The sequence below is a fragment of the Cervus elaphus genome, chromosome 31 (assembly GCF_910594005.1).
Source record: "Cervus elaphus chromosome 31, mCerEla1.1, whole genome shotgun sequence".
Taxonomy (NCBI): domain Eukaryota; kingdom Metazoa; phylum Chordata; class Mammalia; order Artiodactyla; family Cervidae; genus Cervus; species Cervus elaphus.
This window is the reverse complement of record NC_057845.1, coordinates 39185794-39195922: the sequence shown is the minus strand read 5'-3', so window position 1 is coordinate 39195922 and position 10129 is coordinate 39185794. Positions and strand designations below refer to the sequence as shown.

The window sequence follows — 10129 nt, the reverse complement described above, 5'->3', positions numbered from 1 at the left end:
AAAAGCATCAATTCTTCAGTGTTCAGCTATCTTTATGATCCAACTCTCACATCCATACATGCCTACTGGAAAAACCATAGCTTTGACTAGACGGACCTGTTGGCAAAGTAATGTCTCTCCTTTTTAATATGCTGCCTATGTTGGTCATAGCTTTTCTTCCAAGGAGCAAGCCTCTTTTAATTTCATGGCTGCAGTCACCATCTGCAGCAATTTTGAAGCCCAAGAAAATAAAGTCTGTCCCTGTTGTCATTGTTTCCCCATCCATCTGCCATGAAGTGATGGAGCCGGATGCTATGATCTTCCTTTTTTGAATGTTGAGTTTTAAGCCAACTTTTTCACTCTCCTCTTTCACCAAGAAGCTCTTTAGTTCTTCTTCGCTTTCTGCCAGATGGGAAGGGTTGTAGGCCAGACTCGGCGGACCCTGACTGCCTGCAGCCCTCCCCCAGATCGGCACTTTCTAGGCGGCCACCTTCCTGGACTTCTGTGGCACAACATGAAGCTGCCCACCCTCCCTGCGGCCCCCAGGGCCCCCATGGCCCCCTGGAACACACGGAAACACGGACTCTGCCGTCTCGGCTCCCTCTGTCTGTCTGGACTTCGTCTCACCTCCTGGTCCTGGGCCACAGCTGACCAGCCTGAGGGTGGGCCCATCACCCAGCCCCATCCCCCTGCGCAGGATCCCCCAGAAGCTGCCCCTCAGCACAGACACTGGGCTTAGTCAGTCAGGAGACCTTTACCCAGAGCACATGGGAGGCCCCGCCGCCCAGGGAGTCCCACCTCAACTGCTCCTCCCATGGCCCTGAGGCTGAGGTGACTGCCAGCCATTGTCCCCGGGGTCTGGAGCCTCTGGCCTACCATTCCCGCCGTGAGGTGCGCAGCGCAGGCCTCCACGATGGGGCCACGCACTCTCACGGGGCTCCCCACCGCCCGGGTCCTGGCGCAGTGCCTTATGGGTGATGGGCCAGCAGCTGCTCCGAATGGCTCTCAGAGGCAGAGACAATAGCAGAGTATATATATAATAGTGTAATTAATCTATCAGTGTAAGTGTTGATGCTTAATTTTCCCCTCCAAAAGCTAATGTTATAAAGAACATAGCCATATATGTCCTTCATGAGCCTGATTCCAAATTTTATTGGGCTCTATATCTGTAGACAGTCTGAGTTTTATCGTCATCTTATTCCAAAATTTGAAAGATGGGGCAAAATATTCTGGTGCCCGACATCTCTTTTGTTTTGTTTTTTTTTCCCCAACTTTCCTGAATTTGATATTTTAATAATGTGAAGTGGTGTGTCGCATATTTAAACTGCCTGTTCCTAACTTTGTTAGTGTTGCTATTGGTTTTCTTGTCATTTTTCAGTTAATTAGCAGAAGTTTCTGTATATTGTGGATGTTCAGTGCTGCCACTTTCAGACACTCCAGCTTTTCCAAATGTCCCTTGTTACCTCTGTCATCCATAATCTCTTTTACCTCACCCTTACATCCAGTCAGCCACTGAGAATTGTTTATTCTATATACCAAGCCTCTGAAATGTATCTTCTTCCATACATTCCCCTGTCCCTATGTTCTAATTTAGTGGACATGAATTTGAGCAAACTTTAGCAGATAGCAGAAGACTGGGGAGCCTGGCATGCTGCATTTGGTGGGATCACAAAGAGTCAGACATGATTTAGTGACTAAATAACAACAAATCATTTATTGCTGGACTGCTATAATAACTTCTTACATTTTTTTCCTGTCCATTCATACCATACATCTTTGATATATCTCCTACAGTGCAACCAAAGTAATGGTCTTGTACTAAATAATAATAATAATGGTAACAAAATAATCATTTATTTAGTGTTTACTATTTTCAAAACATATTTTAAGTTTTCTATATGTATTTACTAATGGAATCTTCAAAACAGTCCTATGAGGTATGTTACATTAAGACTTTCATTAAGATTTCAGCCAAGTAAACTGAAATTTTGCACTGTAGTGAGCATTAAGACTGTGGACTCCCGCACCATATTGCTAGATACTAGTTTTTGTTTGTACATTGCCTCTCAAACTAAAATTCTAATCATATCATCCTGCAAGTTAAAAATAACTCATATTGTGGCATTGCTTTGGCATTACAGGAGTTTCAAATCTCTCCTCTGCTTATATTCTAGCCTCAACTGTTGTGTTTCTTCTGTTTCTGAAGATCAATATTGAGGGTATTTTCTCTTGATACACGTTTTATGCTTGTTCTTTCTACCTGGAATTCTCCCTTCTCTTCCAACTCCATCTGGTTAAGGTTTCTTTAACATTCAGACAAAACAGAAATCACTTTCTCTGGGGAATCTCCCTTTGTACGCAGTGGGTGCTTGCCTTATGTGTCTTCATAGCACTTTGAATACTGCCTTACAAAGAAGATATTTCAGTATATTTTAATTATCTGACTGCCTTTTGTTCTGATTACTAGACTTTAAACTTTACAAAGATAAAGATCCTATTTTACTTTTCACCTGTGATCCCCAAACTAACACTATGCCCATCACGTAACAGGCACTCTAGAAAATGTCATCATGGAAAAAAAGAAAAGAAAAGGAAGATTATATTTAAATATAAGCAGAGCCAACATCTAAAGTTATATAAGTGATTTGAAGAGTTACATGAAAGTGCTCCATCATGTGAAAGAGGGACTGTAAAACAGTAACACAATCAATAACAAATGCACAAATGAGGAAAATGGGTGGATATCAGGGTAAGGGTAAGAAGGAAGATGGTCTGCTGCTGAAACATGCTTTTTGCTTGAGAGCTCAGGCCAGGGTCTAGTAGAAGCATGGATTGTGTCTTTTATGTTTGTCTTTTATGTGTCTTTTCTGTTTGTCTGACCTGGTGAAAAGACATCTGTCATGTATGAGTTGGCCAAAGGACATCAGCATATGCCTTTTTCAAATTAGGGCGAACTGCCAGGATCAGTCCCATTTGCTTGTCCTTGCAAACATGACGCGAAACACATACATATTCCTCTTTAGACTCACGAGTCTTCAGCCCGCTCTGAGCCAGAGACTGAGCAGAGCCCACCTGGACCTCTGCACTGCCTTGCCATCCATCATATGTCAGGTCTCCTTATTTTCTTTTAACATCTCTACCAACTGCAGCGTGAAAACACAAATAACCCTGGGTATGCTGGTTGTCCTTTAATAATCTGCTTGCTACTTTAAAATAATTATATTCAAAACAGAAAGATTTATCTCCAAGTATGACATAAATCTGGTAATAATTTTAAAAAAGTATTTTTTGTTAACTAGTTAAATAAAGTCAAATTTTGTCTTCTGAGCTGTGGATCTCTCTTGAAAAAAATTTAATGAAAAATAAATCTGCTATAGTAAAGAAAAGAGAGTTGGCAGCTTCACTATTTCCTCCTGGATGACCAGTCCCATATCCAGCTATTACCCTAAATATGCTGCAAATGCCAATGAGAAAGAGAAAGGAAAGAAGTTAAGTCCACCTGGCCATGTGTTCAACAGTCATTGACACCCTAACTAGCCAAGAATCTCCTACTTGGTCAGTAGGAAGGTCAGATGGAAGATAAAATTAGCTGTTCACAAAAGGAAATTTTCATTCACTAAAACCTGTGATTCATACAATTTGACATAATATTACAGGCTATTTTTTTGTTTTTTTTTTCAGTTTTATTTTATTATATAACTGACATAGAACATAGAATAAGTTTAAGAAATATAATATTATGATTTGGTATATGTATATGTTGCTAAATGATTACCACAATATGGTTAGTTGACACAGCCATCAACTTACATAGCTACAGTTTTGTGTGTGTTGTGTGTCTGTGTGTGTGTGTGAGATAAGAACCTTTAACATCTTTCCTCTTAGTAACTTTCAAATATACAATACAGTGTTACTGGCTCTTGTCACCATTCATTCCCGTGTACATTGCATTCCTAATATTTATTCATCTTATAATGGAGGTTTGTACCCTTAAAATATTTTTCTTTGCCATACTCATCTTTCTTTTGGGGGGATGGCAGTGATAATTTTTGGAGCATCATTAGCAGTCTTGCAAGTTTTGTATAGATATTATAGTCACTATAAAAATTAATTTCTAATCAATTTTGAGAAAGTTATGCTTATTCTTATTTTCATGACATATATCAAAACTATCTTCCACTAGAATGAAACCACCCTAAAGCAAATACATTCCAAATAAATAGTTCAATTTAAAGATGAAAAGAACAAGATCTTCTTGATAGATCATTAAAAAAAGATGCTGCCATGGCTGTTTTGGACAACAGCCACGTGGAGACCAGGTGACACATCATTTCAGCCCACATTCTTTTACTTTGAATGCAGTGACCCTCAGACTCATCTTGAGGTTTTTTTCCCTGAATACTTACCTCTCAATTCATTACTGTCTTTACTGTCTTTCAAGAGAATCAAGTCAATCAAGAGAATCAACATACTGGAAAGTTGATTATATTTTACTCTTTCTTTCTTAATGGTGGGCTGAGTGAGAAAGAAGTGTGTTTATGAGTTAGTCACACATTCTGGTAATTGGTTTGCCTTGGTTGTTCACAATGCTTTTGCCAACCACTCTCTGAGGACATAAGATCTTAGGATCATGACACAGCCTCAGACCAATGGAATCACTTTAAACTATGAATGTGTATTATCATGGGGTCAGTTGTTTCTGCCCTTAAAATGCTAACAGGTGAAAGCTAGACTCAACCTCTAATAAAATAAGAAAGATGATGAACAAAAGCTATTCTTATAGCTGTAGCTATTCCCAAGATCATATTTTATAGTCCTCATTTTCCTTCAATACTATCTATTTTAAAATCCTCTTTCTCCTGGCCAGCATTCCAATGACTTAGCTACCTTGATCTGTGAGGCGATTTATGCTTTAATGCCTGAGATATCTCATTTCCTGATTATCTTGTTTTTATTACTCTATGGTTACTTCAATTGTCCATCACCAGTCAGCTGCTGATCTGATGAATTTGAGTTGGTCTTTTAAAGGCTCAGCAAAAGCATTATCTAGATAAGTAAACAATGTGGAGATGGGATACCTCAGAATGTATGCTAAACCAACAACTATTCATATCATTGTTGTTTGTTTCCAGTAACTAGAATACATGAGCCTGGCAACCAAGAAGTAGAAAGAGAAATACCCCTTCCCTCATCATTTCCATTGATCCATTTGGGGAGTGTGGGGTTTTCATCTGGGCAACTTTAGAGTTTATAGGATTAGAGAATCTGGTTCCCAGAGGTAGAACACTTTCACCACAGAATAAAACAAGAACTCAGTACAAGCAACACTGTAACCCCTGCTTTTTTGCTGTGGATTCCTCATACTGATGGGTCAGAATCCAAAAAATAGAAGGATTTCCTATCCTAGAAGAGTTAATAGCACATTCTTAATTTGACATGCTCAGGTTACTGCCATATAATCAGGATAGTGAAACTATTGTCTGGAATTCAAGATTATTGGGGGCATTTACTTGTGATTCCATTTCTTGTGATAACAGTGAATGAACAACTGAAGTAACCATAGAGTAATAAAAACAAGATAAACAGGAAATGAGATACGGATTAAAGCATAAATTGCGCTAAGTCATTGGAATGCTGGCCTGGAGAAAGAGGATTTTTAAATAGTATTGAAGGAAAATGAAGAATATAAAATATGATCTTGGGACTAGCTACTAGCTACAGCTATAAGAATAGCTTTTGTTCATCATCTTTCTTATTTTATTAGAGGTTGATTCTAGCTTTCACCTGTTAGCATGAGTATTAAGTATCTATATCAAGGACTCAATGTAGAATATATGTAGAACAGGAAAAAGAAAAAAAAAATGGATCCCAAGACATATACAAATAAATGATGCTCCACAGTCCACCCTAGTTTATGGGAAACTGTAATAGATTTTGGAGAACGAAATGGCAACTCACTCCAGTATTCTTGCCTGGAGAATCCCAGGGACGGAGGAGCCTGGTGAGCTGCAATCTGTGGGGTCACACAAAGTCGGACAGGACTGATGTGACTTAGCAGCAGCAGTAATAGATTTTCCCCAACACCTAAACAGATTGCCACCTTAAAAGCACATTTATTCTCCTGTTCTTGAGAGCTTTGTTAAACCGAGAGGTTGTTCGACAGCAACTGGGTAGAGGGCAAGGGAGAGTCAGCTTCTCAGGAGGCTTAGGGAATCCTCAGCCCATTTTCCCTCAATACATGGGCCTTCTACCTCTTTCTTTCCTCACACTCTTCATTGGCTCATAAGTGTTTTCCGGGGTCACCTCTCAAATAAATTTTCTGCACCTCCCTCTATATCTCAGGTCTTTCTTTGGGAGAACTCAAAGAGGTGGATAACAATAATCAGCTCTGCTGTCGTGGATGCCTAGGGCCCCTTTAAGAGGCAGAGCGTCCGCTCTCCCACTGCCCTGCAGGTTCATTGCTAAGTATTCACAGCTGCGCTGTCTGGGGAGCCTGACCACTCTTCAACAGACGGAGCGGGAGCTGCCTTGTCCCACCCTGCGCCTCAGCAAATGGACTGGTGTTGAGGTAGGATAAATTCTGTTGTCTGCTTTTCTTCTAGAGCCTCTTTGTGGTGTCAGCCTGAAATCAGTCTCCAGAGGAGACACATGCTGAGGAGAGGCAAGTTTGCTTGTGTGTTAGCGCCATCCCCCCTTCTCCCACCCCATCGGTTTTATCCCTTACACTCTTTTCAGGGCACTCCCAAAAAAAGTCTCTTGAGTAGGTTAAGAAGAAGAAGGAAAAAAAAAAGAAAGAAACACTATCACAGACTTTGTGTCTAGAGAAGCTGACCTAAAACACAGGATATTTCAGCTGAGCCAGGATTTGACGTGTTTGGGCACCCCAGGCCCTAGACAGAGATTTTCTGTGTACAAAGAAGGAGAAGAGCTCAGAAAGAGGCAAGGGCAGGTAGAAAACCTTTGTTCTGTGAGGAGGCTTATGTTTGCTATGCCAGGGTGTTAAACGCTAAGGGGAAGCAGTGGTCTAACCTCCAAGAGCTTTGGAGAATTCAGAAGCAGGGAACTTGTGTGTGTGTTCAGAAAGGTGCAAGGTTCCAGTAAGAAATGGCTTGGGTGTGCTAATACAGGACCTTGGGTAGCCTGGTGGAGTTTCTGAAGTACATTTCCTTTAAAAGTAGAATTCTTTTGCATCCATGGGCAACAAGTAACTGGTGTTGGTTTTAATTAGCCTTGTAGAGTTCTGTGAATCACAGCCTGAATAGGAACTGCAGAACACTCCCTGTGTTTATAAGAGTAAACCAAATATAATATAGAAAGCCACTAGACAGAAAGAGACATGAAGAAAGAGAACAAAGAACATAAACATAGTAAAGTAACCTACATGAAATCAAAACTAAGGGCCAGAAATAGTAATCAAGGTCAGCTCAATAGATGACAGCTGGGAATCTTGCCCTGCTCGCCCCCTGCAAATATAGATTGGAGTATTGAAATACCCACCTCAATTCTGATGAAAATTGGAGAAAAATGGAAATTCCTTAATTTTAACCAAGCTATAAGCAGACCTTTATTTTATTCAAACGTTTGTGATCATGAGATATATTCTTCTAATATCATAATTAGTTCATAATGTAAATAGACACCAAATCGAGATTTAAATGCAAATAAAATCAAACCAAGCTAAAGAAGGCAACATCTATTATTATTAGACTGGTGATGGCAAGGTATAGCAAACACAGAAAGTGAGAGCAAATGATAGTAAACTTTGGACAGTATAATAAATGTTTTCAGATATGTACGCTTTAATGATCAAATAGTTATATGTCTAAAAAGCAAACATTAGAATCTGAATGAACAACATTCAAGGAGAAAAATTTAATATTTTACATTTATGTTGTGATTTGCTATTTAAAATTTATTTTTTCAGTATTAGTTGATTGAATCCTCACTATATTAATAGATGAAATTAGGGCAGTCATTTACTTTTTCAAGCTGAGAAACTGGGTCTTAGTTGAGAATAGGAGAATTATAATTTTTATTTGTCAAATTCATCTTTTTATAGTCAAACTCCATTGGTATTTCCAAAATATTATATCTCTTGCTTTTTTGCCATATTGCTTTGTGTTGATAGTAAATTGTTTGGACAAACTGTACAGTATAGAATGACTGTTCCTCAAATAAATTGTCAGAGTATACTAAAGGAGACTATAATATCTAACACAAATATAGTACATTTTGTTTTCCTTTGTGTTTTAAACTTTTGCTGTTTTGGACATAACTGTGGGAAACTTGGTTTTCAAAATAAAGGCTATTATTAAGTTCTTATAATTAGCTAAAATTATATAAAGACATACAAATCAGAAGCATTTTTAAAAACTTTTTATTGGAAAAAAGATTAAAAAATAAAACTTTTTATTGGAGTATAGTTGATTTACAATATTGTCTTAAGTTTCAGGTGTATAACAAAGTGAATCAGTTGTACATATACATGAATGCACTCTTTTTTATTTTCCCATAAAGGCCTTACAGAGTATTGAGCAGAGTTCCTTGTGCTTTACAGTAGGTCCTTATTAATTTTGTATTTTATGTATAGTAGCATGTATGTCAACCCCATATCTCCCAATTTATTTCTCCCCACCTTGTCACCTGGTAACCATGTTTGTTTTCTACATCTGTATCTTTGTTTCCGCTTTGTAGGTAACTTTATCTGTAACCGTCTCTTAGATACCATGCATGTGTAAGTGATATCCGCTGATATTTGTCTTTGTCTGAGCTACTTCACTCAGTATGACAATCTCTACCTCGATCCATTTTGCTGCCAATGGCATTACATTTTTTTTTATAACTGAGTAATATTTCATCATATATATGTAACCCATCTTCTTTATTCATTCCTCTGTTGATGGACATTTAGGTTGTGTCCCTGTCCTGGCTATTGTAAATAGTTCTACAATGAACACTGGAATTCCTGTATTTTTTTTTTTTTAATTATGATTTTCTCCTGATATATGCCCAGGAGTGAGATTGCTGAATCATATGGTAGATTTATTTTTATATTTTTAAGGAATCTCCATAGTGTTCTCCAAAATGGCTATACCAGTATACATTCCCACCAACAGTGTAGGAGGGGTCCCTTTTAGCCACACTCTCTCCATCATTTACTTTTTGTAGATTTTTTTGATAATGACCATTCTAACTAGTGTGAAGTGGTATCTTCATTGTAGTTTTGATTTACATTTCTCTAATAATTATTGACATTGAGCATCTTTTCCTGTGCATTTAACCATCTGTATTTCCTTTTTGGAAAAATGTCTATTTAGGTCTTCTGTACATTTTTTTTTGATTGGGTTGTTTGTTTGTTTTTTATGTTGAACTACATAAGCAGTTTGTATATTTTAGAAATTAATCCCTTCTTGGTTGCTTCATTTGCAGATATTTTCTTTCATTCCAAAGGTTGTCCTTCCATTTTGTTTATGGTTTCCTTTGCAGTGCAAGAGCTTTTAAGTTTATTTAGGTCCCATTTGTTTACTTTAGTTTTTGTTTTCATTACTCTAGGAGGTGGATTGAAAACGGTCTTGCTGCAGTTGATATCAGAGAGTGTTCTGCCTACCTTTTCCTCTAAGAATTTTATAGTGTCTGGCCTTACCTTTAGGTCTTTAATCTATTTTGAGTTTATTTTTGTACATGGTATTAGGTGTTCTATTGTCATTCTTTTACATGTAGCTGTCCAGTTTTCCAGCACCACTTATTGAAGCAACTGTCTTTTTCCCATTGTATATTCTTGCCTCCTTTATTATACATTAGGTGACCATAGGCAGCAGGTTTTATCTCTGGGCTTTCTATCCTGTTCCACTGATCTATATTTCTGTTTTTGTGCCAATACCATATTGTTTTGAAGACTGTACCTTTGGAATACAATCTGAAGCCAGGGAGCCTGATTCCTCCAGCACTGTTTTTCTTTCTCAAAATTGCTTTGGCTGTTCATATTCTTTTATGTATCCATAAAAATTGCAAAATATTTTGTTCCAATTCTGTGAAAAATATCACTGGTAATTTGATAGGGATTACATTGACTCTGTAGATTGCTTTGGGTAGTACAGTCATTTTCACAATATTGTTCCTTCTAGTCTAAGAACATGGTGTATCTCCATCT

The 10129-nt window shown here is 38.0% G+C and overlaps 1 long non-coding RNA gene across 1 annotated transcript in view; it reads left to right on the top strand.

Annotated features, from left to right (window-relative positions):
• The first annotated feature begins 6466 nt into the window (after positions 1-6466).
• LOC122687421 overlaps positions 6467-10129 on the top strand; it is a 125450-nt gene continuing 121787 nt past the window's right edge. The window contains exon 1 of the long non-coding RNA XR_006339140.1: positions 6467-6547. This is a non-coding gene — a long non-coding RNA (uncharacterized LOC122687421). The remainder of the gene's footprint in view (positions 6548-10129) is intronic.